This window comes from Camellia sinensis, chromosome 9, assembly GCF_055761805.1.
Source record: "Camellia sinensis isolate YWXY chromosome 9, ASM5576180v1, whole genome shotgun sequence".
NCBI lineage: Eukaryota > Viridiplantae > Streptophyta > Magnoliopsida > Ericales > Theaceae > Camellia > Camellia sinensis.
Genome location: NC_138969.1, coordinates 70,021,353 through 70,035,057, shown reverse-complemented (window position 1 = coordinate 70,035,057; position 13,705 = coordinate 70,021,353).

Below are 13,705 nucleotides of genomic sequence, written 5' to 3'. Positions count from 1 at the left end.
GGAAACTTGAATCATTTCAGTAATTTTTAATTTATACTGTCTTTGATTGATGGATTTAAAAAAAAAAGGACAAGGGGTGCCTGCTGTGCTTAATGCAACACACACCAATAAAAAAGAAAAAACAAAGGAAAAATTATATTTAAAAAAAAAAGAAAAGCAAAACCATGCGTCAAGTAGGCACAGCAGTACCTGCTGTACAGGCACCCTTTTTCCGAAAAAAAAAGATAAAAGAAAAAGGTAAATGAAATGTGATTAAAAAACGTTTCACCTAATTTCAAATACATTTTCTCTTTCTTTTTCAAATTTCTTTCTAAATCCTCCAAAAATTACAATATTAGTGACGCATGAATTACACCAACCCCAAGTATTCATTGTTTCGCAGCTATATATGCAGCTAATCTAAATAATTTTCAGTACAAAAATCGAATAAATTACCTGATTCAAACAACACAACCAATGCACGTCTATAGCCTTCCCGTATCTTGTTAATTCCTAATAACATTTTCCTTGTACATTTCATTTCCAATCTTCCATCGAGTTTTTAGAAATCATTGTTTTGCCAAATAGACGATACAAAGTTTCACACTCATCTCCTTTCATCATGATCCTACAACTTCATGTGACTTCATGACTCTACTTACAGCTACATACTTTTACTCCACGCAGTCCATTCGGCTAAGTGAAACTAATTTCCTTCATATCTTTGGAACATATGCCACACCACAGAAAGTGTGAGCCACTGTCAAACATTTTTATTTTTACCATTACAACACCCATTATGTCACAAAGGGATGCATCACCCAATGACAAATTATCACCTCTCTTTTCTTGGAACGTATCAAAATAATATTTCTTGAAACATCCATGCATATTGAACTCGGAAAAATTCAATAATTACGAGAAGTATTCATTTATTCATATCCTTTCAATTTCTTACCCTTCTCAATGCGTCATCATTTTTACCATCGATATAACCACTTGCACCATTATTGCCATAGCAACGAATTTGGAAGGTGAAGTTTGGTATGGAGAGAAAAATAACTTAGAAATTACATAAAATGTGTAAGGATATGTTGCACAAAATTTTAACTAATTAGTATCAATGGAACTGGCTGACTTAGATCACTCCAAATGATATGATTATTTATTTATTTATATATTTATTTTTTTGTGTGGAAGAATAGTTAGGCTTCGGTTATAAATTATAAAAAATGGTTTATTGCAGATCGATTATCATATTAAGATTCAAATGATCCAAATAAAATGATATGTTCCCTATGTAGGAAAGAGTTCAAGAAAGGAGTTGGAAAATTCGAAGATCTTCGAAAATCCTTGAAGAATAACTTCGAATTCTCTAGAATATGATGAGAGGCTTAGATTCTTCAATAATCTCAACTTAAGAACACAAAAACAAAGGAGATGATGGAGATAAGAGATTGGGTGAAGAAGAAGGCAAAATGGTTAGAGAGAGAATAATGACAAGGCTCTCCCATGGACCTCCCACTTTCACTCTCAAGGTTGATAATGGAGAAGGGAAATTAGTTCTTTCCCAAGAGTTGAAAAATCTCCAAAATCCATCCCTTGTAAAGCTATGGGTGGGTGCTATTTATAGGCACCTCATGATGTAGGATGGAGCCCATGTGCAAGGCACATGGGGAATATTCTCTCTAACCACCTTATCCGAGGAGGTGACCTCTCCGAGGATGAGGAAAATCCCGAAAAGGAGATCAACCTCTCGGCGAACCCTTCTTCTTAGCCATATCTAACCAATGATTCCCAATCATCCCAAAGGGTCAGGGGTAGTCCCAGAGGACGTCTTGCCGCAAAATATTGCCGAGTCTCATGGACCCCCCGGGTCGTGCCACATTGACCCGGGTATAGGCTAGTTTAACCGAAGAGTGAATTTATCTCCACTCACCGTCCTCGGGATCGGGTCCTTTGTTCGAACTCCATTACACCCATGGTTTTGATGCGTAGACCCCGGAAAGCTCCGAGCCCGCAAGTGTTCTGGGACTCATTAACGGAGCGGCTTCTAGATTGCGTTTGAATCCATTCGAAGCCAAGTGCTTCGGATCTCTAGATTCGTGGATCCGAATCCTTTCGAGTCCGAGTGCTTCGGATCTCTAGGATAGCTCAATACCCTTTCGAGTCCGGGTCCAAGTAAGTCTCTAAGTTCGTGGATCCGAACCTTTTCGAAGCTTAGAGCGATTTAGCCTGTTTGATGGCGATAAATCCGGGCTCACCAATCTTAAACTTGCGATAAATTCGGGCCCACTAATCTTGGGCTATTAGGCCTAATTAATTTAGCGGACTCAAATTAGCTCCTCTTAGGCCTAACTAAAGCTTTTACCTCCTCGATTCCACATGGATAAGAAACATTCTCGTTTTCACCATTATCTTGCTTCCTCTTCTGGCCTCTATGACCTCCTCCTTGTGAATTTCGGGTATCTGGGCCGGAGGCAGCAGCAACAATAGGTCCACGAGACGATTTGAAACTAGTCTTGTAACTGGCCGTATATCCGGACTCCTGAGCCTGAGGAATGCTAATGTTTCGAGCTGCTTCTATTAATGCCGAGAATGTGGGTAGCTTGTGATTAACTAGAAACATTTTGCACCTGCTTAATGCCCCCTCTAGACAGATTTGAACCAGATAACTCTCTTCTACTGCTTCATGGCAATCCACAGCCTTGTCCTGAAACCTTTTGACGTAGTCAAGGATGTCTTCACTTTCTTGCTGCTTTTCTTTACACAATGTAAGTGTGGTTACCTTCTCTGCCACTTGAAAGAACTTAGAGTGGAATTTGTTAACCATTTCCTCCCAACTTCGGACAGAGTTTGGGGCCAAATTGACATACCAACTATATGCTCGGTCAGTGAGGGACTTAGAGAATTCTCTCAGTCGGAGGACATGGTTTGGACCATGAATATCCAGAGTCTCGATGAATCGCACAACATGTTCTCGAGCATTTCCTTGTTTGCCATCGAATTTAACGAACTTCGGTACGGTATACCCCTCGGGGTATGGATAACTCAGTATCTCAATAGGGTAAGGCGGCTTGACATCTGGATCAGGCAAAGAGGGTAAAGTCCTCTTGCCTCGTTCGAGATCGAACATGGCTTGCACATCAGCGAGAGTGAGAAACTGTTGAGGGAGAGAGTTTGATGGTGGTATTCCCGGAACTTGGCTTATGGATCCGAAGACTGAGCTAAGGGCGACTTGGCCATTTTGGTGCTGCGAATTCATCATTGGTGAGGACATTTGACGATATTGGCCATCAGCGCCTATAGACAAGCCAGTTGGTGATGGGACATTGAATTGAGGCCTGTAAAGTCCATCGCACGGCGCTGCTATACCGGGTTGTGCTTGCAAATTTGTTGTCGGCACCAAAGGAGGCCCGTCTGGTACTTGAGTAACATTTACTGGTGGCATAACAAGATTAGGTATGGACAGAGCTCCCTTTTGCGCCATCATGCCCCTTGTATTTGCCTGGACACCAACAGTCGTCGGAGCCCCATTCATTACACCAGAACCTCCCCTAGGCACCATTGGATCTTGGCTTGGCATGCCATGGAGCCCGGGCGTAGGCAAATTGCTGCCGCCTACTGCGGTTTGAGCATGTGTTACTGTGGCCGTGTTGCCATGAGCCATGGGCTGACTGGTGCTTATTTCTCCTTGGATATGATTTTGCGCTCCGACGGGAATGACTCCACCACTAGCTTGATTTCCGCTTGGTGCCGGTGCAAAATTAGAACTCATCACCAACATGGTGTGAGTGAGATTCTGAAAAGTGGTGAGAATCTCTTGCTGAATATTTTGAAGTCCTTGAATGGCTTCAAGCAAAAGTGGTTGATCTAGAGCCATGGTCCTGTCATCACCACCATTAGAGGATCCTTGCTGGTGAACTTCATCTTCACCTGCCATCCTTGTTGGAGTTGTGTGGATTCCAGATCTCGTTGAGACCATTAACCAATCCGCCTCTCGAGTGAAGTCGCCAAAATGTAGGAAAGGGTTCAAGAAAGGAGTTGGAAAATTCGAAGATCTTCGAAGATCCTTGAAGAACAACTTCGAATTCTCTAGAATATGTTGAGAGACTTAGATTCTTCAATAATCTCAACTTAGGAACACAAAAACAAAGGAGATGATGGAGATAAGAGATTGGGTGAAGAAGAAGGCAAAATGGCTAGAGAGAGAATAATGGCAAGGCTCTCCTATGGATCTTCCACTTTCACTCTCAAGGTTGATAATGGAGAGGGGAAATTAGTTCTTTCCCAAGAGTTAAAAAATCTCCAAAATCCATCCCTTGTAAAGCTATGGGTGGGTGCTATTTATAGGCACCTCATGATGTAGGATGGAGCCCATGTGCAAGGCACATGGGGAATATTCTCTCTAACCACCTTGTCCGAGGAGGTGACCTCTCCGAGGATGAGGAAAATCCCGAAGAGGAGATCAACCTCTCGGCGAACCCTTCTTCTTAGCCACACCTAACCAATGATCCCCAATCATCCCAAAGGGTTAGGGGTAGTCCCAGAGGACGTCTTGCCGCAAAATATTGCCGAGTTTCATGGACCCCCCGGGGTCGTGCCACCTCGACCCGGGTATAGGCTAGTTTAACCGAAGAGTGAATTTATCTCCACTCACCGTCCTCGGGATTGGGTCTTTTGTTCGAACTTCATTACGCCCATGGTTCTGATGCGTAGACCCCGGAAAGCTCCAAGCCCGCAACTGTTCTGGGACTCATTAACGGAGCGGCTTCTAGATTGCGTTTGAATCCATTCGAAGCCAAGTGCTTCGGATCTCTAGATTTGTGGATCCGAATCCTTTCGAGTCCGAGTGCTTCGGATCTCTAAGATAGCTCAATACCCTTTCGAGTCCGGGTCTGAGTAAGTCTCTAAGTTCGTGGATCCGAACCTTTTCGAAGCTTAGAGCGATTCAGCCCGTTTGATGGCAATAAATCCGGACTCACCAATCTTAAACTTGCGATAAATTCGGGCCCACTAATCTTGGGCTATTAGGCCTAATTAATTTAGCGAACACAAATTAGCTCCTCTTACACCCTATATATAACATTTGTGCACTTATATTATTAAAAATTACGATATGTAGTACTTATATATGAACAAATTTATGTGTCTTTTAATACATTTTATGTAAGTTGGTTTAGAGAATATTATGAAATTTGTAAGTATTCTTTTGAATTTTATGAAATGCTTTATAGTTAAAATCAAGTTTTTTATTCAACTAGATATTATGGTTATCCTGATAAATTGTCGAGCTTAGGATTGTTGAATCAAACTTCTTTTTGAGTATTGATTTTGGTTCGGTTCCAAAATCTTTTATGATTTTGTTTGGTTCCTAAAATTTTTAGAACCAATAAAGACCAATTTAATTCTTGCTTCATGCTAAAACCAAAATCTTAGGACTCGTTTGTTTAATTCTTGCTTCATGCTAAAACCAAAATCTTAGGACTCGTTTGTTAACATTTTTGTTTCTTGTTTCCTATTTTTTGTATTTGTTTTCATTTTCAAAAAACTATATTTTTTTTGGAAGGACCAAAAATGTGTTTTTCCTTGTTTTTAAAACAAGTTTTTCACTTTTTCTTCTCACTCACCACCTTCGGTCACCACCCACCACCACTGTCACCACCAACAACCACCACCCACTATCAATGGATAGCGAGCTCCTACCAACCTTCGGTGACTCTTTTTTGGGTCAGCGGTCACCATTGTGCTCTTCAACCACCTTTTGGCATCCTTCCGATCCACCTCATGACCTCTAATGACATCTAACTACTAACTTTAGTGGACACCTCTGTCACGACAAGTCACCACATCCATCAACCTTCCATCTTTGGCTACCAACTTTGACAACTCATCAAATATATTTTTCTATTTTTATATTTATTTATTTTCAAAATATTTTTGTACACCAAACAAGTTTTCTATTTTTATTTTTCTACAAAAATAAATGAAAACCGTTTTCTTATTTTTTTGTAAACTACACTACAAAAAAATTTGACTTTTTGTGACGACATTTGCCGTTGCAAATACTCAAAACGTTGTCTCAAAAACTTTTTCGCGACGGCAACTGACTTTTAGCGACGACAAATGGGAGGTCACAACAAAGGGTGTTGCTAAACGTTTTTTGCGATAGCAAAGTATTGTTGCCTTTTTTTTTTGCGACGATAAGTTGCCTTTTTTGAGACAGAATTATGCCGTCAGAAATAATATGCAAAAATCTGGAATTTTCTGAGATGGCACTGTGTTACCGTCGCAAAAAGTAGTATTTGCGACGGCAAAAAATGCCGTCGCTAAAAGTGTTATTTGCGATTGGGGTACTTGCCGTCGCTAAAAGTTATTGAGACAGTAGGATATTATTGGCGACGGCAAACAAGACTGTCGCGAAAGGTTTTTTCCAACTATTGGCAATATCTTTTGCGACGGCAATGATGACGTTGCAAAAAAAAAAAAAAAAAAAAACTGATTCTTATGTTTTTTTGAGACAGTGTGATGGTGTCTTAAAAAAAAAAAAAAACCAGCAATAAAAATATTAAAAATATGAAAATTACGTGTATTAAATAAAAAAATAACTAAAAAAAAATCAATAATTATATAATAATATAAAAATTCCAGTATAAAAACAACAATTTATCCATAATGAAAATATTCTTCCATTCACAATAACACACTAGCAAAGTTACCCCACTACATAATATTGCATAATACATGTACAATGTTTAAACACATAATGTTGTTCACAAATCAAAATAACATAAATAAAAAACAAAAGTTTTCCTCATGATTTTTCCGTAGGTAACAAAAACAAAAGTTAGTCGCAATCTAACCCCCGCCTGCATTCCATAAGAAACAAACTTGTATTCGAGAAATATCTGCAAACAAAAAATAAAAATAATTAATGACAATATAATTATGTGTTAATATTTTAATAACAAAAAAACATAAAAAAATTAACTACTATATAAGTACAAAGATAATTAAGTAAACAATTTTGGCTAGACAGAAATCTGGCTCTAACTCCCAAATCGGGAACCCGATTGGAGTCCCGTCTACTCCCATAAGTCTCTCGTGCCTAGGCGGTCGTGTGTGCCAAGTTTCGTTCTAAACTGACGCTGTTTGGTGATTTTGGGGCATCAACACCTCGAATTCAAATTTCTTAAGGAACTAGTTTGCCTAGACCGAAATCCGACTCTAACTCCCAAACGGGGAACCCGATTGAAGTCCCGTTTTCTCCCACAAGTCTCTCGTGCCTAGATGGTCGTGTGTGCCAAGTTTCGTGCTAAACTGACGCCGTTTGGTATTTTGGGGCGTCAATGCTCCGAATTCAAGTTTCTTAAGGAACTAGTTTGCCTAGAGTGAAATTCGGCTCTAACTCCCAAACCGGGAGCTCGATTGGAGTCCTGTCTTCTCCCACAAGTCTATCGTGCCTAGGCGGTCGTGTGTGCAAAGTTTCGTGCTAATCTGACCCCGTTTGGTGATTTTGGGACGTCAACACCTCGAATTCAAGTTTCTTAAGGAACTGGTTTGCCTAGACTGAAATCAGGCTTTAACTCCCAAACCGGGAACCCGATTAGAGTCCCGTCTTCTCCCACAAGTCTCTCGTGCCTAGGGGGTCGTGTGTGCCAAGTTTCGTGCTAAATCGATGCCATTTGGTGATTTTGGGGCGTCAACACCTCGAATTCAAGGTTATTAAGGAACTAGTTTGCCTAGAGTGAAATCCGGCTCTAACTTCCAAACCGGGAACCCGATTGGAGTCCTGTCTTCTCCCATAAGTCTCTCGTGCCAAGGCGGTCGTATGTGCCAAGTTACGTGCTAAACTGACGCCGTTTGGTGATTTTGGGGCGTCAACACCTCGAATTTAAGTTTCTTAAGGAACTAGTTTGCCTAGAGTGAAATTCGGCTCTAACTCCCAAACCGGGAACGCGATTGGAGTCCCGTTTTCTCCCACAAGTCTCTCGTGATTAGGCGGTCATGTGTGCCAAGTTTCGTACTAAACCGACACCGTTTGGTGATTTTGGGGCGTCAACACTTTGAATTCAAGTTTCTTAAGGAACTAGTTTGCCTAGAGTGGAATTTAGCTCTAACTCCCAAACCGGGAACCCGATTGGAGTCCCGTCTTCTCCCACAAGTCTCTCGTGCCTAGGCGGTCGTGTGTGCCAAGTTTCGTGCTAAACCGACGCCATTTGGTGATTTTGGGGCTTCAACACCTCGAATTCAAATTTGTTAAGGAACTAGTTTGCCTAGACCGAAATTCGGCTCTAACTCCCAAACCGGGAACCTGATTAGAGTCTTATCTTCTCCCACAAGTCTCTCGTGCCTAGGTGGTCGTGTGTGCCAAGTTTCATGCTAAACCGACGCCGTTTGGTGATTTTGGGGCGTCAACACCTCGAATTTAAGTTTCTTAAGGAACTAGTTTGCCTAGAGTGAAATCCGGCTCTAACTCCCAAACCGGGAACCTGATTGGAGTCCCGTCTTCTCCCACAAGTGTCTCGTGCTTAGACGGTCGTGTGTGCCAAGTTTCATGCTAATTTGACCCCGTTTGGTGATTTTGGGGCGTTAACACCTCGAATTCAAGTTTCTTAAGGAATTAGTTTGCCTAGAGTGAAATCCGGCTCTAACTCCCAAACCGGGAACCTGATTGGAGTCTCGTCTTCTCCTACAAGTCTCTTATGCCTAGACGGTCGTGTGTGCCAAATTTCGTGCTAATTTGACCCCGTTTGGTGATTTTGGGGTGTCAACACCTCGAATTTAAGATTCTTACGGAACTAGTTTGCCTAGAGTGAAATCCGGCTCTAACTCCCAAACTGGGAACCCGATTGGAGTCCCGTCTTCTTCCACAAGTCTCTCATGCCTAGGCGGTCGTGTGTGCCAAGTTTCGTGCTAAACCGACGCTGTTTGGTGATTTTGGGGCGTCAACACTTCGAATTCAAGTTTTTTAAGGAACTAGTTTACCTAGAGTGAAATCCGGCTCTAACTTCCAAATCGGGAACCCGATTAGAGTCCTGTCTTCTCCTACAAGTCTCTCGTGCCTAGGCGGTCGTGTTTGCCAAGTTTCGTGCTAAACTGACGCCGTTTGGTGATTTTGGGGCGTCAACACTTCGAATTCAAGTTTCTTAAGGAACTAGTTTGCCTAGAGTGAAATCCGGCTCTAACTCCCAAGCCGGGAGCCCGATTGGAGTCCCGTCTTCTCCCACAAGTCTCTCGTGCCTAGGTGGTCGTGTGTGCCAAGTTTCTCGTGCTTAGCCTTTATCCTTTTGGGCTGTGTACAGTTAATTTATGGTTATTCTTAGCTTAGAATGCAAAGATACATTTCATACCTGATCTTCTGGTGGTGGTGTATATGGATTCTTAGCTCCTATTAATTCCCTAAATGCTCGGTGGCCACTCGATGCATCAGGAAGCCATGATAGTCAATACATAATGTGTTAATCATATTCGAATTTTAATATATATATGTACATATATGTTGTATGAAAATTTAACTATCAAACAATTTAATTTATATCGAACCTATTTGTTGGGATCTACACTCACCCCCCTGTGACACAATGGCCATCATCTTAGCTCTCATCTGTCGCATCTCCTCCCTCAACTCATCCCTTAGCTCCGCACGAACTTGCTGGGTGATCTGAACAATAGTCAATGGCTGGGGTGTTGACTGTGATGGCCCAGCACTATCTTTATACACCGCTTTAAGAGGCACAATTCTCCCGTATGTGCGACAATATCCATGTCCGTCATGACCTATTAACTCACGAAAAATGGCATTCCTAGCCTCCAAAGTCCGAAAATCCTTAGGTAGCATGGAGAGTTAATGATTAAACTCATCCTGTATTGAATAAGACATACAAGTATATGTGAAATTAAGATGGTTAACACACAAAAAATAAAAAAAAAAGCTTTAAATACAATGTTAGGTGTTTGGAAATTACCAAGGTCTGGATAACCTCAGGGTCATCTGCCCTACGTGTCATAAGCCAAACATTCATCTTATCAGTAGACTCTCCCTTATTGGTCAGCTAGATTTTTTTAGAAATATGAAAATTAGAATCCAAATAATTTGCAAATATACAATGTTTATTTATATACGAAAATAAAACAATAAAATATAAACCTCATGCCGTATCTGAGCAAAAGTAATACGCCCTGTGGTATGAGCTATGCCGTGAGCTCGCCGATTTTTAGTGTTCCTAGTTGCAATTTTCTATAACAGGTTTAACAAATGTAAGTATATAAATATGATTTGTATGTTTACATATCATACATATAACTTATTTGTATACCTCAGCATCGGAAGTACACCAATACTCCACAAGTTCTTCCCACTGGCTTGGTACAATGTGCAAAGGAACATCTTCCTTCAGATTAGGATTAGAACTTCTAGACTTGAAATACTTAGTCTTAATCTTATTCTTGTGATCCTTCCATATGCTGTTGCAGTTTTTCATGTAGATTGGCTTATACTCCTCTGGACATATAGTCAAATTGTCCTATAAAACACAATTTCAAAGTTTAAATAATAATAACACAATTTTGGAATTTGAATTTTTGGACAAAAATATACTTTTACCTTCACATCCTTCCAGATAGCATCAAGAATATCATCAGGCATAGTGTTCCAGTCAAGAAAAGTAAGAGGAACAATGTTACCATTCCGCACAATAATGCCAAGTTGGGTAGTTAACTTAGACACGTTGTCCCCTATTGGACAGTAATTTTCATCAAACTGTATGTCCAACTTTGTACCAGTACCCCACTCCCTAATGCCCTTGGCACATCCTTTACCACGTCTAGTCGAGGTTGATGATGAACTAACATGACCTGCGAGATACAATAAGAATAAACAATATGCATCACTAATAAACAAATTCAAATTAAAATAATGTCAATACAAATCAAATTTTTATATCTAAGGTGGGCTGTGAAGAAGTCGAAGGGTATGAAAAATACAATGAGATTAAACAAGTTATATATAATGAGAATAAATAAATGTATATTTAAATAATTTTCATACAAATCAAAGCAAATTTATATACCTGCAGATGGCTCATAACCTGACGACTCTAGTCGGGATGATAGCTACTGTGGTTCCACTGATGGTGGATGCATCGATAGTCGGTGTGGAGGCTGAGTAGATGATAGTTGCTGTGGTGCCACTGATGGTGGTCGATGTGGTGGCACTAATGGCCCCTCTGATGGTGTTCGCTGTGATGCCTCCTCTAATGGTAGTGCCACTAATAGTGGTCGCTGCAGTAGCTGGTTAGATAATGGTGGCACTAATGGACCCTCCGATGGTGCTCGCTGTGATGCCTCCTCTAATGGTGGTGCCACTAATGGTGGTCGCTGCAATGGTTAGTCAGATAGTGGCGGCACTAATGGCCCCTATGATGGTGGTCAATGTGATGCCTCCTTTGATGGTGGTGCCACTGATGTCCTCTTATGTACCACATCGGACATCATGCGTAAGGGATGATTAGGCTTCCTTTTCCTTGCCATAATAATCTGCAAGTGCCGTCACATTAATTGACATTACAAACATAAAGAATAGTTTTCAATCAACTATAATATGACATTAATTGAACTAATACAGTTACGAAGACAAAGTAATTAAGAAACTGATGATTAACTACAACCTTGGCCTTAATTCAATTACTGATGTTTATTAAATATCAGTCTATTTCCACATCAAGTGTTTCTCCTTCTGCGGCTTCCCTCACCCAACCAACTTTTTCATTACGGAGCATTATGTTTTCTTCTAATTGTTGGCTTATATATGGCTCAATTTCTGGATCAGTCGAATTCATATCAAATAAACCTCTTTGAGACATCTTCACCACTACTTGCCAGTGTGTTTCTAACGGGTCTGTAACATACCAAACTTGCTCTGTTTAGGATGCCAAGATGAAAGGTTCATTGGTAATTCGATTATCTCGGTACAACAAATGATTGAAATTGACCAACGTGAAATTGAAGACATCTTGTATCTTCCTGTGATTGTTGTCAATCCAATCACACTTAAAAAACACGTGCTTCTTCTCATTGGAATATCGAATCTCAACAATATCTGTCAATTGTCCATAATAGTACACAGACCCCATACGAGGATTCTTGTCTTTCCGACTAGCATAACTTATGGTATCTGCCTTCAAAGCTACACCACAATTTTGTGTGGCTCGACGGTCATCCATGGCCTTTACTCAATACCGAAACCCATTCATTATATTACCGTTGAACCTCCTTGCCAGGTTATGAGGACCATTTGCCAATACAATAATCTCTTCAGAAAATGTGACATCACTAGTCCTTCGCAAAGTTTGAACCTATTTAAAAAAAAAAATTATAAAATTTAAAATATAGTTCGACTTAGGTAAATAGAATTTGTAGATTTAAACATGTTCCTTGAACCAAATCTAAAAATTTTCAAAATGTTCACGCCGAAGTTGATGATCGTCAACACGAGGCATTTTGACCTTAAGTACTTCAAGATGTTTGCTGTGTAGATTGAAAATTTATCAATAAAAAAAAATTGGTTCAAAATTCAATGAAACATAATAAAATATTGAGTGAGTGACATAACTTACTTTATGAATGGTTGAACCGCGCTTGTATTGAAAAAGACATACTGATGAGCTTGTACCCAAAAAGTATTATCAAGATAAAAGCTTGTGCTTTCACCAATAGCACGACCCAGATTATCATCACCACTGTAGTTCCTCACGGGTCGACTAGATTTGGTTTCCACATTTTTGAGATATTGTGCACAAAAATTCATGCATTCTTCCATAAGATATCCTTTAGCAATTGAACCTTCTGGATGAGCTCCATTACGCACATAATGCTTCAAAGTAAGAAGATACCTCTCAATTGGATACATCAATCGAAATTGAATCGCTCCACCCAATAATGCTTCGTCAGCTAGATGTATAGGCAAGTGCTCCATTATATCAAAAAAAGTCGGAGGAAATATTTTCTTTAGATGACAAAGTGTTATGGCGATACGATCTTGAATATATTGCAAATCCGTCACACGATTCACTTTGGAACACAATTGTCTAAAGAAATTGCTCAATTCAATCAAAGGTTCAATTACATTCTTTGGTAACGATCTTCGAATAGCCAATGGAATTAGTTGTTGCATCAGAATATGACTATCGTGGCTCTTAAGACCCCCAATACTTCTGTCATGTAAGCGCACGCGACGCGATATATTGGATGAATAACCGTCGAGAACTCTAACTTCCTTCAATACTTTCAAGAACAAATCTTTCTCATCCTTGGTCATCGTGAAGTGTGCTGGTGGTAAATAAGTTTTATTCGACCCTCTTAACTACAAATGTAAGGGTTTTCTAATATTCATTTCTTGTAAATCACGTCGAGCATTAACACCATCCTTCGATTTTCCTGCAACCCCTAATATTGTCGACAACACATTGTCACAAACATTCTTCTCTATATGCATCACATCGAGGTTGTGTCTTTTTAGATTGTGCTCCCAATATGGCAGTTCATAAAAGATACTCTTTTTCTTCCAGCTATGGGTGCGATGTCTAGCTTTCTCCTTCTCTACTTGTCTCCTATGCCTCTCCTTAAGGTCATCCCTCTTGTATTGTGTTAAAATACCCTCAGATTCTAATTGTAGAAGCATCTCAGTTCCAGACAACAATTTTGGTTTGAGTCTGACTTCCCGACT